Below are 18144 nucleotides of genomic sequence, written 5' to 3' on the forward strand. Positions count from 1 at the left end.
GCAACGTACCTGGATGCTGTCGCTCTGTGGTGAAGGGATCATTCCCAGGAGGCCGCCACCCACCCCGTGGCTGCTTCTCCCGGCAGCTGGCCTGCCCTTCCCCTCCCCACCCGCTAAATGTGTCGTGCTAGGGCCTCCCTGTAGGCTGCTTCCCCGGACAAGCCCTGGACCCTCAGCCCCACGGTGGCATGCTTCAGCCTTGACGATGACCAGCAACAGAAAGAGCTTTTCTTTCTCCTCTGCTTTCCAAGGCAAAATCATCTACAGCTGCGTATCAAGTAGGCTCAGCACTTTAACTCTTTGGGTCCTCACCGTTCTACCACGGGCTGGATTCTGGGGGGACGGTATAAGACACACAACAAAAAGATCTCAGATATCCACCCTCAGACATACTCGCCAGACCATGCTTGGGCATGACCCCTGGGCTGGGTAATACATTCCAGCTTTTGTTTCCTTTTCGTTTTTTGGTACAAAAGAAGGTGGGACTTGAGGAAAAGTCTTCCCGGGATCCTTGGTAGAAGCAGCCAGCGTCTGCATAATAACCTGAGTGGTTCTAGTTTTTCTAGAACCACGCTGCACTTAATCTCCCTGAAGAAGTCCCAGCAAAGAGGGAAGGGCTGGTGCACCCTCCGCCGGACGCTGAGGAGGGCTGCCTGTCGCACACGCTCTTTTACATCCTTCTCGCCTGTGAGCGGACACAGAGGGAGGGCTCTCGGGGTCGGGGGGGGGGGGGATGGATGCACTGGCAGGGAGGCTGTACATGTTACCCTCTACACGTGAGCACTTTTCTTCTAGCGGTTGAGAGAGAGAAAGACTGACAAAAAGACATCGCCGGCACCCAGCGAGTGAGAAACCACTGATGGGTTTGCGAAGGCTAGGGAGTGCCAGGAAAAGCAGCAGAGGCCGGGTGGGGACTTAACATGAGGGACTCGTGCGGAAGCAAGTGGACGGGGAAGGAGAAAGGAGCATGAAAAAGGACTAATTCTGAAGACAGAAAACAGCTGTATTCTTTAAAAACGCTTCAAGCAGCGTTTATTTAAAGCTGAAGCTTTTAATCTAAAAGGCACAGAACGGTGGGATTATAAATCTGTAGGAGACTGTGCCGACAGCCACTTTTCTTCACAATTCAGATAAAATCCCCCCAAACCCTCGGCGGAATAAGCGAGGATCTGAATGCATCGCCAAGCTCCTGAGACCCGGCAATGAGGACGCCCGCTGACGACAGCGTACGATCAATGAAAGCGACAGCGTTTTGAAAGGAAAAGGTTCTCCAGAAGCTAAACTAAAATGAAGCCGCATAAAGTAGCTGTGCTCTGCGCCGTGCTTCTGGGTTATTTTTCACAGGAAACTCACGTGGTTTTCCACAGGCTACGTGCACACAAGCTGCTCCCTTACTCAGGTGTGTTAGGAACATACTGCAGGTACACGAGAACCTCAGCCCTGGGCGGTGGGGGGGATAGGATCCAGGCAGCAGTCCCAGCAGGTACAGATGAAGGGATCAGGCAGGCAGTGACACGAGGGCATCGGATTGGGCGGGGGGCAGTGAGGGAGGTGAGCGGACAGACTCAGCCCAGAGGTTGGTATTTTCATCCGAGCTGCGGGCTGGGTCCCCAGGTGGGAAAACAGAAGGCACTGACGGTTAGGGTCACTGAACTGTTACTATAAAAGGCATCACCACACCTGGAAGGCCTCTCTGTTTCGTCTGAGGCTGAGCTTCTGTCGTTGTACTATGCTTAGCAACAGCTTTTATCATCGAGAACGTATTTAAATGCTGGCTGAGTCCACCCCAGACTCTGAGGACGGTATCCGTTTGTGTTTCAGCTTACGAAGACGGAAGGGGTGAGCGCATTTCCCCACTTCTCTCTTGCACGAAGCTGCACCTAATCCAGTTCTAAAGGCATGATCTGCATTATCTAATAGCAAAACCCCTCAATCCACCCGAGAGTAAGAAGCATGCAAGGTAAGAGCTGGCTTGGTTTCTCTGCCCACCCCATCTCCACTTCTGTACCACACGGACACAAAGCAAGGGCGTCCTGATCCGAGAGGAGCAGCGAATCCCCAGCCTGGCCACGCTCTGGCTGGACGTCCCAGGAGGAGCTGCTTCGCCCCGGTGACCTGCGGCTTCTGCCGGGGGCACCGTGGGGAGCAGCGGCCGCCTGCAGGCCCAGGCGTGCCGGAGGACTCTGGGCTGGGAGCCGGCCCCGCGCTCGGAAGCCCGGCTGGCCTGGGTTGGAGGCCCTGCCCCGCAGCTGGCCAGCCGCTGGGAACTCAGGACATGTGCTCAGCACCCCACTGGGCCTTAGCTTACCCGTCTGCACCCTGGGGGGTCTTCCCACGGGCACACACCTGCTAGGCGCCTGCGTCAGCTGAGCGGGTAACCGGCGCACAGCTGTGAGCACGGCGCCCGGCCCTGCCTCCCCGCCTCTAGGGCCGTCTGGGGCACACGTGCCCTGCAGCGGCTCCGCGGAAGGCGGTCAGGGAGCATCTGTGAGCTCAGAGGAGACGACGAGCTCTGCTTTCCCTGCCTGCACACCACAACTCCCAAAACGGCAAGGGCTGCTGCATCTGACAAGTTACAGGGCCTCGTTCCGGGTGCTTTACTTTAAAAGGAAGTGGTAACCATTTGGGATTCCCTCCCACAGTGTTACACATTCCCTAGCTTCACAAATACTTGTTAATTGACCGCCCGGCCTAGGACAGGCACACTGACGCCGTGTCCCCAGCCCCATGATCCATAAACTTCCGGAAACGGAAAAGCTCTCATTTAGCAAAAACAGAGTCAGTTTTAAGGTTTAATATTTGGGACACTTAGCGTGAACCTTCTTGCACTTCCCTGTACAAACACCAACAGGCTTTGGATTACGGATGCTGCCCCAGGCCACCGCCGCCGCCCCCCCCCACAGAGCATACATATCATGGAATCAATGCATTCCACTTTAAAATAATAATTTAAAAATCGAAATACAACTGGCTCCTCCGGTTTTGGAAACGGACTGTGGACCCACATTGATTACCGCTCTCCAGTCAACTTACACCTTCCATATCCTGTACACCTTGAACAAAGTGAGATAATGCTTCTCAGAACTTAATATATCTTGAGAATAGTCTTACTTTCCAATTACTAAGAAAAAAAAAAGGAGGGCGAAGGTGACCTAAAGACACTGTTTTGTGCTACAGATAGTTCCTTAACGATACAAGATACCTTTCCACGTGGAAAGGCAGAAGGGCCCATCTCGGGCTAAAATCAAACTGTCACAGTCTGGCAAACAGGGAGTTGTAGAAGGGGAAGCAGACTGATGTAGCCGGCTCCATGCTTCCTCTCACCCAGAAATGGAGCAGTCTTCTTCAGTGTGGGGAAAGCTACATGGTTTACACGTGAAACGGCTTTAACGATAAAAAGGCAGCGCACGGGACATTCTGATCAAAGTGGTGGTGCCACTCTTCTAAGCCACCGTGGTAGTTAGTACACAGTAGGTAATCAATCACTGAATACACTCCTTGAAAACACGCACTTCTTTTGTTCACCTACCACTCGTTTCCCTAATCCACTGGTCCTCAAAGTGTGGTCCCTGGACCAGGAGAGTCAGGAATGCAAATGCTTGGGCCTCAGCCCAGACCTACTGAGGAGAAACTGGGTGAGGCCCCACGCTGTGACCCCAGATCTGCTGTGTGTTTTATCAACCCCCCCTCCCACCAGCAGGAAACCAGGGTGTGCGTGCCTAACACAGGGGAGAACCACTGACCTGACCTGTTTTTACCAAAGCCCAGTGCTCTGCAGTCAGCGATTTTAAAACCAGATCAAGTTTAACCAAGAAAAGCTTGATTTTAACGATTACACGCATAGATCTATTAGCAGAAATTAAAGAAAAAATAATCTATTTACACTTTCCTCTGTATTGCATCCCATGCATAAACTTTTTTTTTCTTTTGAAGAAACATGTAGCTTGCAGTAAACTACAGACAACTTGATGGAACATACTATACTGAAAGGATTAGTGAACTGGTTCATCTCTCTCCCAAGTGGAAATCGAGAAGAAGAAGGATGTCTAGCCCTGGGACCACAGAACAGGAAGCAACAGCTGTTGCCGTGGCCCTCGGTTTGAGAACTACTGAGACCGACACACTTGCTCTCTGCGCTTTCTAGCAGGGGGTCCTTGATTTCCTCCAGTGATGAAGGACCTCACTGGAAAATAAGCGTCCGTTCCCAAAAACGGACTCTTAGGTCAAGCGGCACAGCCATCCTACGGCCTAGGCTCTAGATGACGAGAGCCTGCAGACGTGGCTGGTTCTTCTCAGGAAGACAGGAGATGAACCATCCGACCCGGCGGGCTCTGCTGTCAGGGGCTGCCCAGGGCTCTTCTTGACTTCTCAGGGCTCCCCAGCTTGCTTAATAATTTCTAGCACACTTATGGCGAAAAGTGTTTCTGCAACAGCTGTCTGCTGCTGTTCTCCATGCTCCCAGCACACGGCACGAAGCCCAGAGCCTCTATCGGCGCCACGCTTGGCTCCGAGTTGCCTCTGCCGTACCCCTGCCGGGCCAGCTGGCCAGGGCGTCTACCAGCCTCACCGGCCGCTGTGACGAGCAAGGCCAAGGCGGAAGAAGGTACCTGCTAAAAGTGCCGGTCACCCCAGGTGCGGCGGAAGGGCACCGGTGGATCCGGAGGAAGGCAGAAGAAGGTGTGGACGTACCAGGTTCTGAGAGGGGCTGGCAGGGGCACAGCCTGAGGCAGGAGGCCCTACAGGACAAAAGGCCCTTCCGGGAGCCAAGAAGGACCCGCCGGTGGTGAGCGCTAGCGGAGGCGCCTACGCCTAGCTCTCCGCGGGAGGACTCGGCCAGCGCTTGGCTGAGCAGCGGCAGAAAGGCCGGCAGGGTAGTGGACAGCCCTCCCGGGAAGGGGGCCGGCAGGGTAGTGGACAGCCCTCCCGGGAAGGGGGCCGGCAGGGTAGTGGACAGCCCTCCCGGGAAGGGGGCCGGCAGGGTAGTGGGCAGCCCTCCCGGGAAGGGGGCCGGCAGGGTAGTGGACAGCCCTCCCGGGAAAGGGGCCGGCAGGGTAGTGGACAGCCCTCCCGGGAAGGGAGCCGGCTGCAGGGACCGCCTGGTGGAGGCTGCAGGGCGGGGACCCAGGAGGTGGCTACCGTAAGCGGGGCATGCGGCATGGCTGGTTTGGGGGCGTATCTATCCGGCTTTCCCTGGCCCATCCCACATGGGAAGCTGCAGGCACAGAGCACTGATCGCTGCAGGGTCCGTGGTCCGGACGCTCGGGAGGCTGTGGGTCGGTGCACGGCTGGCACGTCCCGTCTCTCGAGCGTAAGGCGTCTGCCAGCTGCTTGCTTTCTCACTCTTGGGAGTCCAAGGTCCAGAGGCCACTGTCCTCCGAGTCAAGACAGCCACCCAGCAGGCTGCGCCGGCCCGAGAAGGACAAGGGTCCCACCCGCAGGGGGCAGACGGCTCCGTCTCCAGGACAGGACGGCACTGTGGAAAGCCACCGGGTGAGCAGAGCAGCTATGGAGACTGTGCGAGATGCCCCAAACATTCCAGTCCCATTAGGGGAGACAGGCACTGAGCCGGTCAAAGACCCTGGGCCACACGCTGGACCCACGGGCCCTGCATGGATGGCCCTATGTCTCCTCCTGGCCACCTGACGCTCCACAAACCCACCCTCAGCGTGTTCCAGGCCGGAGGTAGGACCCCACTCCCTTCCTAGCTCCGTTCACCTCTCCCCTGGGTGAAGCATTCCTCTTCACACAGGTGCATCGGGCACATTCTCTGTGAGAGGCACTGAAAAAACGTGGTTAAGTGAGACAGAAGCATCCTTGCCAAGTTAAATACAGAACTCAGTGATTGAGACTGAAAAGCTTATTAAAGTTTGCTTGGGGGAAAAAAAAAAAAAGGAACAGCCAAATACCTGCAAAGGTAAAGGGAAGCTTTGCAGAAAGAGTGGTAGAGAAAAGGCAGTATGTAAATCAGAGTATTTCTCTCAGCTCAGAACTACTGATATGTGGCCCTCTGCTAACCACAAGGACCTGGACGTCCAGGAATGTCCTCTCAGACCTGAAAACGGATGCCAGGCAGAGGCTACGTTAGACACCGAACGCAGAGGCCTCGCATTCTGGGGAGGAGAAAGAAAACAGGACGAGGAGAACACAGATGCCGCCTCTAGCAAACACTGCAAGTCTCCAGGCGCTGAGGGCACTCGGGTGCGCTCTCCAGGGGCCACCAACACTGCGTGTTGTTTATACACACAGGAGAGGCTTTCCTAGTCTGTGTGGCTTAACCTTTACAAATGAGCTTGCATGTAAGAGGGAACAAGGCCTCGTGTTTAGGAATGTACAAGACTGAAACCAGTAATTAACAAGCATGAAATTACCAGTCCCGGTAATATGTGCTTCAAATTAGCAGCCTGCTTGCTCTAGCAGGCTTAGAGGAAAAGTATTTAAGGGTCTGATGTACTGTTTCCTGTAGCTGGAAGCTATCAGTTTTCAACTGTAAAGAAGAAATAATAACTCCTTAAAATGAAGATCGGTAATAATAATTTAACTGGGTGATCACTTGTAAAGTAAAAATCTTGATTAGTATTCAGCATGATTCACTGGTGGGGTCAACTATTCCCTTTAATAGGTATGGGTATTAGTCAAGAATTTTTTTTTTCTGGTAATCCATAATAAAGTTTAAGGAAATCATTTTAAAAATGAACTGGTTCAAAAAATGTTGCTGGATCATATGTTATCTCTATGGAAACATATCTGTACTGGAGGAAAAAAAATGAACACTGACCCTTAGACTCATAAACCTAAATGTAAACCCAAAGCTATAAAACTTCTGGAAGAAAATACAGGAGACCATCTTTGGACCCATGGGTTCTACGAAGGCTTCATACACAGAACACACAGTAAGAACCCTAGAAGAACACATGGATAAAGGGGCTTTCGTCAAAATTAAAGGACCCCAGGAAGAAAAGGCAGGCCACAAAGTGAGAGAAAATACACACACACACACACAACTTACATGCAGAATCTATAAGGAGCCGCACTTTACAGCTCAGTGGTGACACAAACAACCTGCAGTAGAAAGAATAGCAGCCCCGCAAAGATGCACGTGCCCTGATCTCCAGAACCTCTGAGTAGGTTTCATGGCAAAATGGACCTCGCAGGTGTGTTTAAGCAAGAGTCCTGAAGTGGGGAGATGACTCTCCAGGATCACAAGGATCCTTCCGAGAGGCAGGCAGGAGGGTCAGAGTCAGAGGAGATGTTGAGGGCAGAAGCAGAGGTCAGGCAATGCAGGGTCACAAGAATAGGAAGGTGGGTGACCTGCAGAAGCCGGAAAGACAAGAAAACTCTCCTCTAGAGCCTCCAGAAGGAATGCAGCCCTGTCAACGCCTAGATTCTCCCCTGTCCAAGACTGCTTGTGGATTTCTGGCCTCCAGAGCTAAAAGATACGTCACTTTGTGTTGTTTTAAGCCACAGGGTTTGTGATAATTTTTTACAGCAGCAATAAAAGTAATACACAGCCCAACATAAAAACCACTTTGGATAACAGTCTGGCAGTTTCTTACGAAGTATACAACTATCATACAACCACTAGCAATAAAAAGGAAAAAAAAAAATAACATGCAATCCCATGAATGAGTTCAAAAACATGATGCTCAATGCAAGAAGCCAGATGAAAAAAGGAGTACATTCTGTATGATTCCATATAAAGTCCCAGGAAGTGCAAACTCATCTGTAGTTTCAGGAGACTGACAGTTACCGTGGCAGGGGCATGAACAGAGAGGGATCGCGGAGGGCCACAAAGATACTCGTGGGAGCTGTATCCTTACATTCCCTACCTTGAGTGTGCACATGGTATCGCGGAAATTACATGCTAAAACTGATCCATCTGTGCAGAGTAAACTACCCCTGAAGTCCAATGTGATCAAAGTGTCCTGACTAGACTTCTCAAGGTCTGCTCAGAACAAGGAGAACCAGTGTTTGCAGCACAAGAAAATGAAGATGTACCTGGAATTCCAGGCGGCTAGACTGTTCCTGAACACAGAGACACTCCTGGGGTCAGCCAATCAGTATGAGGACGTGGGGACAAAGGACAGGGTGCGTGAGACGGCTCTCAGTCAACCAAAAGGAAGGCTGTCTTTTAGAAAGCGTGACGTCTGTGCCCAAGGAGGGAAGACTTAGCAGCGTTGTCCCCTATCTTTGGCCTAGGAAGAGAGCAAGACTTTCTCAGGATTTAAGGTATAAAATGAGCTTTCCCTGAGGAGACACCATCTTGATGGATGCGAACAATGGCCTCTGAAAAATAAAACTGGAAAGACTCCTACCTCACTCCTTACTACTGAAGTAAATGAAAAGGCCAGACATCACAGTCGGAGGTCAGGGCCTGACTCTACCCAAGGGATGCAGGCCGGGAAGACCATCCTAAGAGGGCCGACGAGAGGCTCATCATGCTGCCTGCCGAGGGGCACCGACAGGCAAGGGAGGTAGCTGCTCACACACAGTGTGCGTGTCCCCTGAATTCCTATGTTAAATGCTAATTCCCCCTGTGATGGACGCTGCTAGGAGGTGGGGCCTTTGGGAGGTGGTGAGGTCATGAGGGAGGAGCCCTCCTGAATAGGATTAGGACCCTCCTAAAAGAGACCCAGAGAGAGAGCCCCCCCAACCCCTTCTGTTACGTGAGGACACAGAAGGCACTGTGAACAGAGATCGGACTCTCCGCAGACACCAAATCCGCCTGACCTTGGTCTTGGACTTCCCCAGCTCCGGAACTGTGAGAAAAACACGTGCGCTGTGTAAGCCACCCAGTCTGTGTGCTTTTGTTAGGGCAGCTGGAGCAGACTGAGCCAGAGTGACGGCAGGACTCCTTCACACACGGGAGGACGGGAGAAGGACAGGCGGGCACTGTCCCACACGACGAGCAGTCAAGAAAAACGTGATCTCTGCAGCAGCTACCAGTTCCAGCGCCCCGGATGCCAACTACGAACAATGATGAGTCTTCCAGGCAAATCCCAGATGCCCCTGCACACCTGCCAGGTCAACTCCAGGTGTCCCCAGTTAGTCAAGGGGTGTGGACAAACGGCCTTCCACCTACCCACCCCCATAATCACAGTGAAGCACTTCACGTGGAAAACACAGGAAAAACAATTCCTCTCCTCGTTTTTTGTTCTTGTTTGTATTTCGGCAAAGGCACAACATAGACAAAGAAGGTAAAGAACAACAACTCAAGCTTCTCTGCAATATTTTACTCAGACTGCGGCGAGGTAACAGAAATGCCCAGCTATGCTTCGTTCCCCAAAGTTGTTTTCTTTATCCATTCCACCACTGAAACGGGTGATGTATCCCCTGCATCTAGGCTTTCCCTTGTTCACTGTCTCTGCTTTTCGATCACCCATCCTGTGGCCCTGGTCTTCCTCCCACCCTCAGAGACACTGAAAGTGACAGGAAAGGCGAGGCATTGGCGACGGCCAGCCCTGGAGCCAGAGGCAGTGGTGGGGATACAGAACGGGCCCCAAGAAACAGAAGAGCAGGGCGGGCAAAGTCGGAGGCAGGGGGGCAAGAAGCACAGAGGACGTTTACTGAGCCCTGACAAACTGCAATACTAGGAGACATACCTTCTAAAATGGGGAGAAGTTCAGGGAAGTAAGTGTAGAATTTGGTAGTGATGATTAAGGGCTTTTCAAGTTAAAAATCTCCCAAACTCATCCACGGAAGTCACTTTACAGTTTACCGATTATTTTGTGATATTTAACAGTATGTTACTGATACAGAAATGCTATCAGGACCGCTTAAAAATAAGAGATTCTTTTTAAACTTTTTTTTTTTAACTTCTATTTTTAAGCTATTAAACAAGGCATACTGAGTTTCCATGACTTCTTCCAGGTCAGCGAGCTCACCTAGGGCCCATCCAGGGCTGAAACCACGGTCTGCGTACGAAAATCCCAGGAGCTCCGAACTTTAACTTGGCCTGGCACATGTCCTACAACTCACGGGTGCCGGGCACTCTGACTTCAGCTGCGGTTCTGCCAGGTGTGGGACCCTGACCAGCGGCACGGGCCTCACGTGGGAGCTGGTGGGAAATGCATTCTCGGACCCGCTCCAGAACCACAGAGCCTGGGGCGCCAGCAATGTGTGTTTGCACAAGCTCTCCACAACAGCCTGATGCCTGCTCGAGGGAGAGAAGCACGGACCGAAGTTTCATTAGCATTCCTGGCAATGAGATGACACACAGTGTCTCCTATCATCACTACGGCTACTAAAGTAATTAGTAATAGCCAACCATCAATCACTGGGCACCCCCCATGGGATCTGTGTGTCCCTGAGATCCATGACAACCCTCCTGATATGTACAGGATTACGCCATCCCCAATTTTTAGATGCACAGACTGATGCTTGGGGTACATGGTCCATGACCAAACAGGAGGTAGAGAGGAGTCAGCCTACCCTCTTCGCATGTGCTGACTCATGCTCTCAGTCGCTACGCAAACCCGTGTCTCCTAGGAGGAGCTTGTGTCTGCCAACACCTGGCTCACAAATTTTCATCCCCATAACCCTGTACACCCTCACTTTGCAAACCTAAGCTCCGGGTTTTGGGCGTGTCCCTGTTTCCCGCCTTCCTGTTGCAAACGACGAATCTAGAAGCTTACGGCAGCACCACTTCTGTGGGCACTGGCTGACCGTGAAGACACCTTATTCAGGTGAGGGGATTCAGTGAAATGGTTACCAGTCCTGCCCTGAGCAAGCTGTCAGCTGAGGGCTTGTCAAAGGTAAGATTTCTCCAAGGTTTCTCTTAAGACTTGGAGCAGAATCGACCAAACGTGGGCACAGAGGGTTCCACGAGGTCACTGATTCCTACAGGGACCTGTGGCTCAGGACACCAGCCTGTTCCTTTCCTGCAGAGAACCTACCACCTTACACCAAAATTTTCTATGAGTGCAACCCTGGGCTCTTCCACCTGGTAGAGTAAACACAGGCAACAGCGTCCGGCAAAATCGAACAGCATCTGTAACTGAAGAAGCAAAAGGAAGATGCTGTTTTCACTCGTAGAAGGCAGAGCCGCTTGAGAAACGCAAGACCAAGGCTGAGTCGGAACACCACACACAACACGTCTTTTTGTGCAGGGAAATCCAGGAGGTGGGCGTGTGAGTTCCACGTGCCCGTCGCTTGACCAGGGGAAAGCGGGCTACCCTCAGGCTCGTGACAGTGGGGGTCCCCCATCAGGCTACTGAAAATTCGCCCTGGAATCTGGAGGCTGAGGGAGAGCTTGCCTCAGTTACAGGAGTGGAGGCTGGGCTGAGGGCAGAGTGGAGGGGACTGTGTCCTCCCCGGAGTGAGATGCTGTCTTGCCAAGCACGGCGTCCTGGGGACCCTGGAAGCCTCGGGAAGCTCTCTGCCCACGGAGGAGGTGCCGTGAGTGGGGACAACCAGGATTCGCGTGCTGGCCTTGCTGCTTCCTGAAGGTGTCCCCTTGTCAAAGGGACAAGCGCACTGGAAACTCAGTTTCCCTGTCACCCAAGGCTGTGTGGGGGGGGATGAAAGGTGCCATCAGATGTAAACTGTCCAGAGCGGAGTTATGTGCTCCGTCAAGGGTGTTCCCATGAGATGCAGCAGGAGATGGAGAAGGGCAGGTAAGGCGGGGCTTTTCCGGGAGGGTCTGTCTGCAGAGGGTGCATGTGAGGACATCCGGGGAGAGGGGACGGTCCATAACAGAAGCACAAGCAACAGGAGAAGGGGCCCCCGGCTGGGCCTTGTCTTCGGGAGGACATGCCGTGCCTTTCATGTCCCCGGTCCCCTCTGTCCCTGGACGCAGGCCACGGGGAGCAGCAGCATGGGATGGCACAACTTTCTCCAGGGAGTTTCAGGAGTCAGGCCTGCAGGCCACGCTCCTCTGCTACTTCTCATTATGGGGCAGTGGGCTCGAAGGGGCGATTTCAGAGTAGAGCAGGTGCCCTGGCCCCCAAGGGGATGCCCACCCAGTGCATGGACAGGACAGCGAGGCTCCTCGGAGGGAACGGCCTGCAGGGAGGCGGCTGGGGGCGGGGCAGAGGCACGTGGAAGGGGCTGGGGCTGGGGGAGGCCCACGTGGCTGACAGAACGACGGGCCTGCTCCCTCTGAGGGCGCTCTATGTGCCACGCAGTGCAGGGGCCCCTCCTGCAGCTGTGCGATGGCAGGGAGGATAAAGAGGCCCTGGTGTGGATTCACAAATTCGGGAGAGCCACAAGGTCTTCCAGCTGAGCTCTCCAAAGAAGACTGAGTCTTAAATCCTGCAGATACTGGGATTAAGATACTGTTTTTACAAACTTATGGTTACCAGGGGGGAAGGGGGGGAGGGACAAATTAGGAGCTTCGGATTAACACATACACACTACTTAAAAAATAGATAACCAACAAGGACCTACTGTACCGCACAGGGAACTCTACTCAGTACTCTGTAATGACCTACATGGGAGAAGAATCTAAAAAAGGGTGGATATATGTGTATGTATAACTGATTCACTTTACTGTACAGCAGAAACTAAGAACACTGTAAATCAACTATACCCCAATAAAAATTAAAACAACCAAACAAGATACTGTTTTTACATTCACTGGCGCAGAAAGCTGATATACCTAAAATGAGGAAAGAACCCATATAGACACTGAGTGAATCACTCTACGCTATATATGTGACCACATGTGCAGAAACGGCTTTTCCAGTTAGTTTTTTCTCAGCACGGATGGTGATGACCTCTCCCTCTCCTCTCCTGTATCCTTCCTTCCTTTCTCACGTTTCCTACGTGGATGTTTCCAAGCAGAATCTCAGAAGGTGCAGAGGCTGACTGAAGACTGCCTTCCTGTTTCCTGTAAAGAGTCAGCAAGCACTGCATGGGACAGCACATTTATCAGGCCCTGTTTCTGAATCACGGCTCCATCAGCATGCGTCATCCTGCTACAGATTCTGTGCGGGGCCACACCGGCCTGAGCATGGCTGAGCGTGAGGGTGTAGGGCTCCAGGGCTGTGCCTCCCTTACACTTGGGATGCCTGGGAAAGACTGGGCCCCCATGGCGGGCTCAGGTTTGGATTCTGACCACCAACTTACACACTAAAGTATATTCAGAAGGTACAATGTAAGACAGCGCATTCAGAGTACGTAACCGCCCTTGTTGTGGAGCCCACGCAAAATTGCAATAGTGAATCCGGGTATAGGCAATGCTCAATGACTTTCTCCAAAAAGACTTCTCCTAAGGTCAAACTGAAACTATTACTAGAGTCAGGTTATGATTTTGTATCTATTTCCCTTCTCAATCAACTTTATTTTCCATATTTGAATACAACTTACCAAACCTAGAAAAGTTCTAACTTGAAGGTGGCATGCATCCCAGGAACTATAATAACTTTTTACTTTTTGTTTTGCAAAGTATCATCAAGCAAGATTTGGAAACACTTAAAAATGCAGTACGTTTTACACACGAGTGTTTCTTGATTCACTACCCAATGACCGATTCAAGAATTTCCCTGGCAATCTTACTAAATTATGCTAAAATTATGCTAAGTTACTTTAAAATGAGATGAAGGATAGGGATGCTATAACCCTTTTTTTTTCTTTAATTCCTTGAAGTGATGGTTTACAATCAGGGGTGATTCTGCCCTTGGGGGACATAAAAGACAAGATAAATGTGTTTTTTGCTTGTGAATCGTTTTTTCCTATCTGATCTAAAAGATAACTGCATAAAGCAATAATTATAAATCTCTGTTGATGGGTACATAACGTATGAAGATGCAATCTTTACAGCAGTAACAGCACAAAGGAGGATGGGAAAGGAGATCCATAGGACCAATGTTTTTGTATACTATTTAAATTAAGCTGGTATTAACGCAAACCAGATGGGTGTAAATTGTTAACTGTAAATACTCAGAGCAACCACTAAGAAAATAACTAAAAAAAAAAAAGATGAGACAAGAGAATTTAAAATGTACACTAGAAAATCTATCTGGTTAACATAAGAGAAGGAAGGCAGTGATGAAGGAATAGAGGAACAAAAGAAAAAGACATGGATTTGTTCGTTTTATTTTTTTGATTCCACATATAAGTGAAAGCCTACATTATTTGTCTTTCTCTGATTTACCCTCTAGGTCTATCCATGTTGTTGCAAATGGCAAAATTTCAAACTAATATAACACAGAAACTTGGGACTTCCCTGGTGGCGCAGTGGTTAAGAATCCACCTGCCAATGTAAGGGAGACGGGTTCAAGCCCTGGTCCAGGAAGATCCCACATGCCGTGGAGCAACGAAGCCCCTGCACCACATCTACTGAGCCTGTGCTCTAGAGCCCACGAGCCACAACTACTGAGCCCGCACGCCACAACTACTGAAGCTCGCATGCCTAGAGCCCATGCCCCACAACAAGAGAAGCCACCGCAATGAGAAGCCCGCGCACTGCAACGAAGAGTAGCCCGCACTCGCAGCAATGAAGACCCAATGCATCCAAATAAATAAAATATGTAAATAAACAAATTAACTGAAACAAAGCAAAACAGAAACAGGCTCACAGTTACAGAGAACTAACAGTACCACAGTGGAGAGAGGTGGGGGCGGGACAAGATAGGTGAAGGAGATTGAGAGGTACCAACTACTAGCTATAAAATAAATGTTACAAGGATGTAAAGTACAGCACAGGGAATACTGTTAATATTTTATAACTTTACACAGAGTGTAATCTATAAAATTATCAAATCATGATGTTGTACGCCTGAAACTAACATAATACTGTAAGTAAACTAATACTGACACTTCAATAAAAAAATAAATGCAGACAGAGGAAAGTCTTCCTTACAGTAGAATGCCTGCTAATAAATGCAGATTGATGGCGTCTGACCAAAAAAAAAGACAGAGAGAAAACAAATAACATAACGCCATACATAAATCCTCTCTTATCAATAATGGCACTATATGGAAAAGGTTAAAAGTAAATTAAAAGGTCAAGATTGGCAGAATGTATTAGAAAAAGAAAAACCACATGATCCAACTATATGCTGTCTACAAGACACACTTTACATTGAAAGGTGCAAAAAGGTTGAAAGTAGGAGGATGGAAAAGATATCCAATGCACACGGTAACCAAGAGATCCAGACTGACCACATGAGACAAAGGAGACTTAAGGCAAACATTTCTATTAGAAACAAACAAAAAAATTAATAGAAACATTTTATAAGGATAAAGGGGTCATTCCATCAAGAAGATGCAACAACTATAAACATATATGAACCTAACGACAAAGCCCCAAACACATAAAACAAAAACTGACAAAACTGAGGGGAGAAAGGGATGATTCAACAACAGTAGCTGGAGACTTTGATGCCACACTTTTAATAATGGAGAGAACAATTAGACTGAAAATTAACAAGGAATATAAGACCTGATTTAAAACACTTAACTATGTAAATACCATAAACTGACTGGAGCTTATGATAGTATGGAACACTCCACCCAACCATGACAAAATATTCATTCTTCTCAAGTTCACAAGGAGAATTCTCCAGGAAAGATGATAAGCTACGCCATAAAACAAGTCTCAATAAATTCACAAAGGATCAGAATCATACCAAGTATTCCCCTGATCATTGACAGAGTGAAATGAGAAATCAGTAACAGAAGGAAATCTGCAAAATTCCCAAATATGTGGAAGTTAAACCACACACACCTCAACAGTCAGTGGCGAAAAGGAAAAATTACAAGGGAATTATGGGATGAAGGAAAATGCAAACATAACACACCAAACGGTATGGGATGAAGGAAAATGCAAACATAACACACCAAACGGTATGGGATATAACAAAAGCAGTGCTGGGAGGGAAGCTGATGGCTGTAAATGTCTGTGTTAAAAACGAACGGTCAGAGAGGTGAAGCACTGGTGGGTCTGAACGTGAGAAAGTGGACCATGAACCAAGGAATGCAGGCGGCCTCTACAGCTGGAAAAGGCAAATAACAGATGCTCTCCTGAAGACTCCTGAAGGAACCAGTCCTTGATGTGATTAGCTCCTGAGACTGAGGTGGGGCTTCTGACCTCATAATACACTTGTGTTGTCTTAAGCCACTCGGTTTGTGGTAGCGTAAGGCAGCAATAGAAAACTAACACAATAAGAAACTTTCCCCGCCATCTATTTTTCTTTTTTTCTCATTGGGTTTGTGTACAATGACTCTCAAAAAGACCAAGCACAAGAAGAGACCTTTCTTAACGTCTCATTCACAGGTGCCTTAACCACGGAAGGTCGAGGACAGCTGCAGAGAGTTTGTAGAACTATCGTGTGTGACAGCTTCCACTGTGTGTGGAGGTCACCCACCAGGTAGTAAGAACACCATGGCCTCGGCCTTTGTGACTGCTACATCATAATCACACACGTATAAATCTTATTAACCACTGGGCTTTTTTAATCCATGTCATACTGACATATGAGGACTTCCTCTTAGTGAATAACTTAAATTCTTTTCAAATTTTAAAAGATAAATAAACATACAATCATAGGGTTCTAGATGGATGTGCCTTTCCCATCTTCTAGAGAGCTAAACCCTCTTGAGGGTTAGTTTCCCCACGCCTCAGGCTTTATGGATTAATGCTAAATCCCTAGTTCTCATGCCTTTTGAATAAATGCAAACCAGAACGTGTCCTCCAAGAATGCATAAAAAGTTTCCATCTAACTTCACCCTAGAGATCTAAGATGGCTGAGAAAGAACACGGAGGCTGCCACGAAAGTGGATTTGGAAAAGCAAAAATGCAGGAAAAGACTGACAGTAGACATGAGTTCTTTCAGGTGTTGCCTTAGAATCCCATGTGTTGGATGGGTATATCCATCAAACCCCTACTAGTTCAGGCATCATTTCTAACACTTCACCTTAAACCCAGAGACATGCAGTTTTAAAGATTCCCTTCCCCACGCAAATCAACAGCTTCCGTTCCTTTCTTCAAGACCTTCCTTCAGTGGTTGCTCCTGCTTCTCCTCTATTTCTACCCTTCCTGTGGGTACAATGGAATCCAGTACTGAATGTATCCCCAGTGGTGCGTGCATTAGTATGAAGGCAGTGCCAAAAACAGTTTTAATTTAGCACAGTGCAAATCATTAAGGAATCTAGGAAATGCACTGAAATGAGAAGAGATAAAGAAGCACACAGTCCTCCTCCTTCAAAGACACACAAGCCATTGTGTCACCAGCATAATTCTTTAGCTGTTATGTGTGTTTCCATTCACTTATTTTTTGGTGTGGGTGGGGTGGAGGAATGTCAGACAACTCAACTGTAAAGAGATGACAGGAGTTAAGACTGGAGAAACTTATGCTATAATCCTGCTGGTACAGCCCTGGGCATCCATGCTCTACCTCCCTGGCCAGTCTGCCTGTGAAGTCTGTAAAATATTGGTCCACATCTGCTTGATCTCTTCACAGTATCAAAAATCCTACATTTCTGGGTAGATTAGTTTGCTCTGGCTGCAATAACAAAGCACCGTGTGTGTGTGTGTGTGTGTGTGTGTGTGTGTGTGTGTGTGTGTGTGTCCCCTAATCTCCTCTTCTTGTAAGGACACCACCCATACTGGATTAGGACCCACCCTAATGACCTTATTTTACCTAATTACCTCTTTAAGGACCGTGACTCCAAATACAGCCCCATTCTGAGGTCCTGGGGTTCAGGGCTTCAAAATATGCGTTTTGGTGGGATGCAATTTAGCCCACAACACTGAGTTATAGATGTTCATCTACTTAGTGTGTCTTTCTATCGAAGGCAAGGGCAACCAAGTAGAAGTACCCTTCTATTTCTTGTTTTTTCTAGGTTACTAAGAATGTAACCCAGAAATAAGGGTCAAAATTTCTTTTAAAGAACATCTGTTTACAAGGTATAAATTGATTCACATAGCTCAGATGTCATTTAACGCTACCCAGGATTTCTGCAAAGACGAAAAAACAGTAAGGCGTGCTTCCCCCACCCACGCAGAGTGTACCTTTGGTTACGTGGGAGCTTTCCTGAGCAAAGGAGGCAGAGCTCGGTCACCACAGGTAGAGCTCAACTGACCAAGCCTTCCAACTGCAGGGGCTCTGAGAGCTGAGCAGTGACAGTGCCCATCCTGTTCTCAAACAGAACTGGCTTTTAGTCCAGAGCTCCGAGGACCTGGGAAGTGACAGCAGGTGAGAG

General features: G+C 49.2%; 1 protein-coding gene across 2 annotated transcripts in view; it reads right to left on the reverse strand.

The window, feature by feature from the left end:
* PUDP (pseudouridine 5'-phosphatase) overlaps positions 1-18144 on the reverse strand; it is a 132943-nt gene that overhangs the window by 100115 nt on the left and 14684 nt on the right. The gene's annotated exons all lie outside the window — the stretch shown is intronic.

This window comes from Stenella coeruleoalba, assembly GCF_951394435.1.
Source record: "Stenella coeruleoalba genome assembly, chromosome: X".
NCBI classification, from domain to species: domain Eukaryota; kingdom Metazoa; phylum Chordata; class Mammalia; order Artiodactyla; family Delphinidae; genus Stenella; species Stenella coeruleoalba.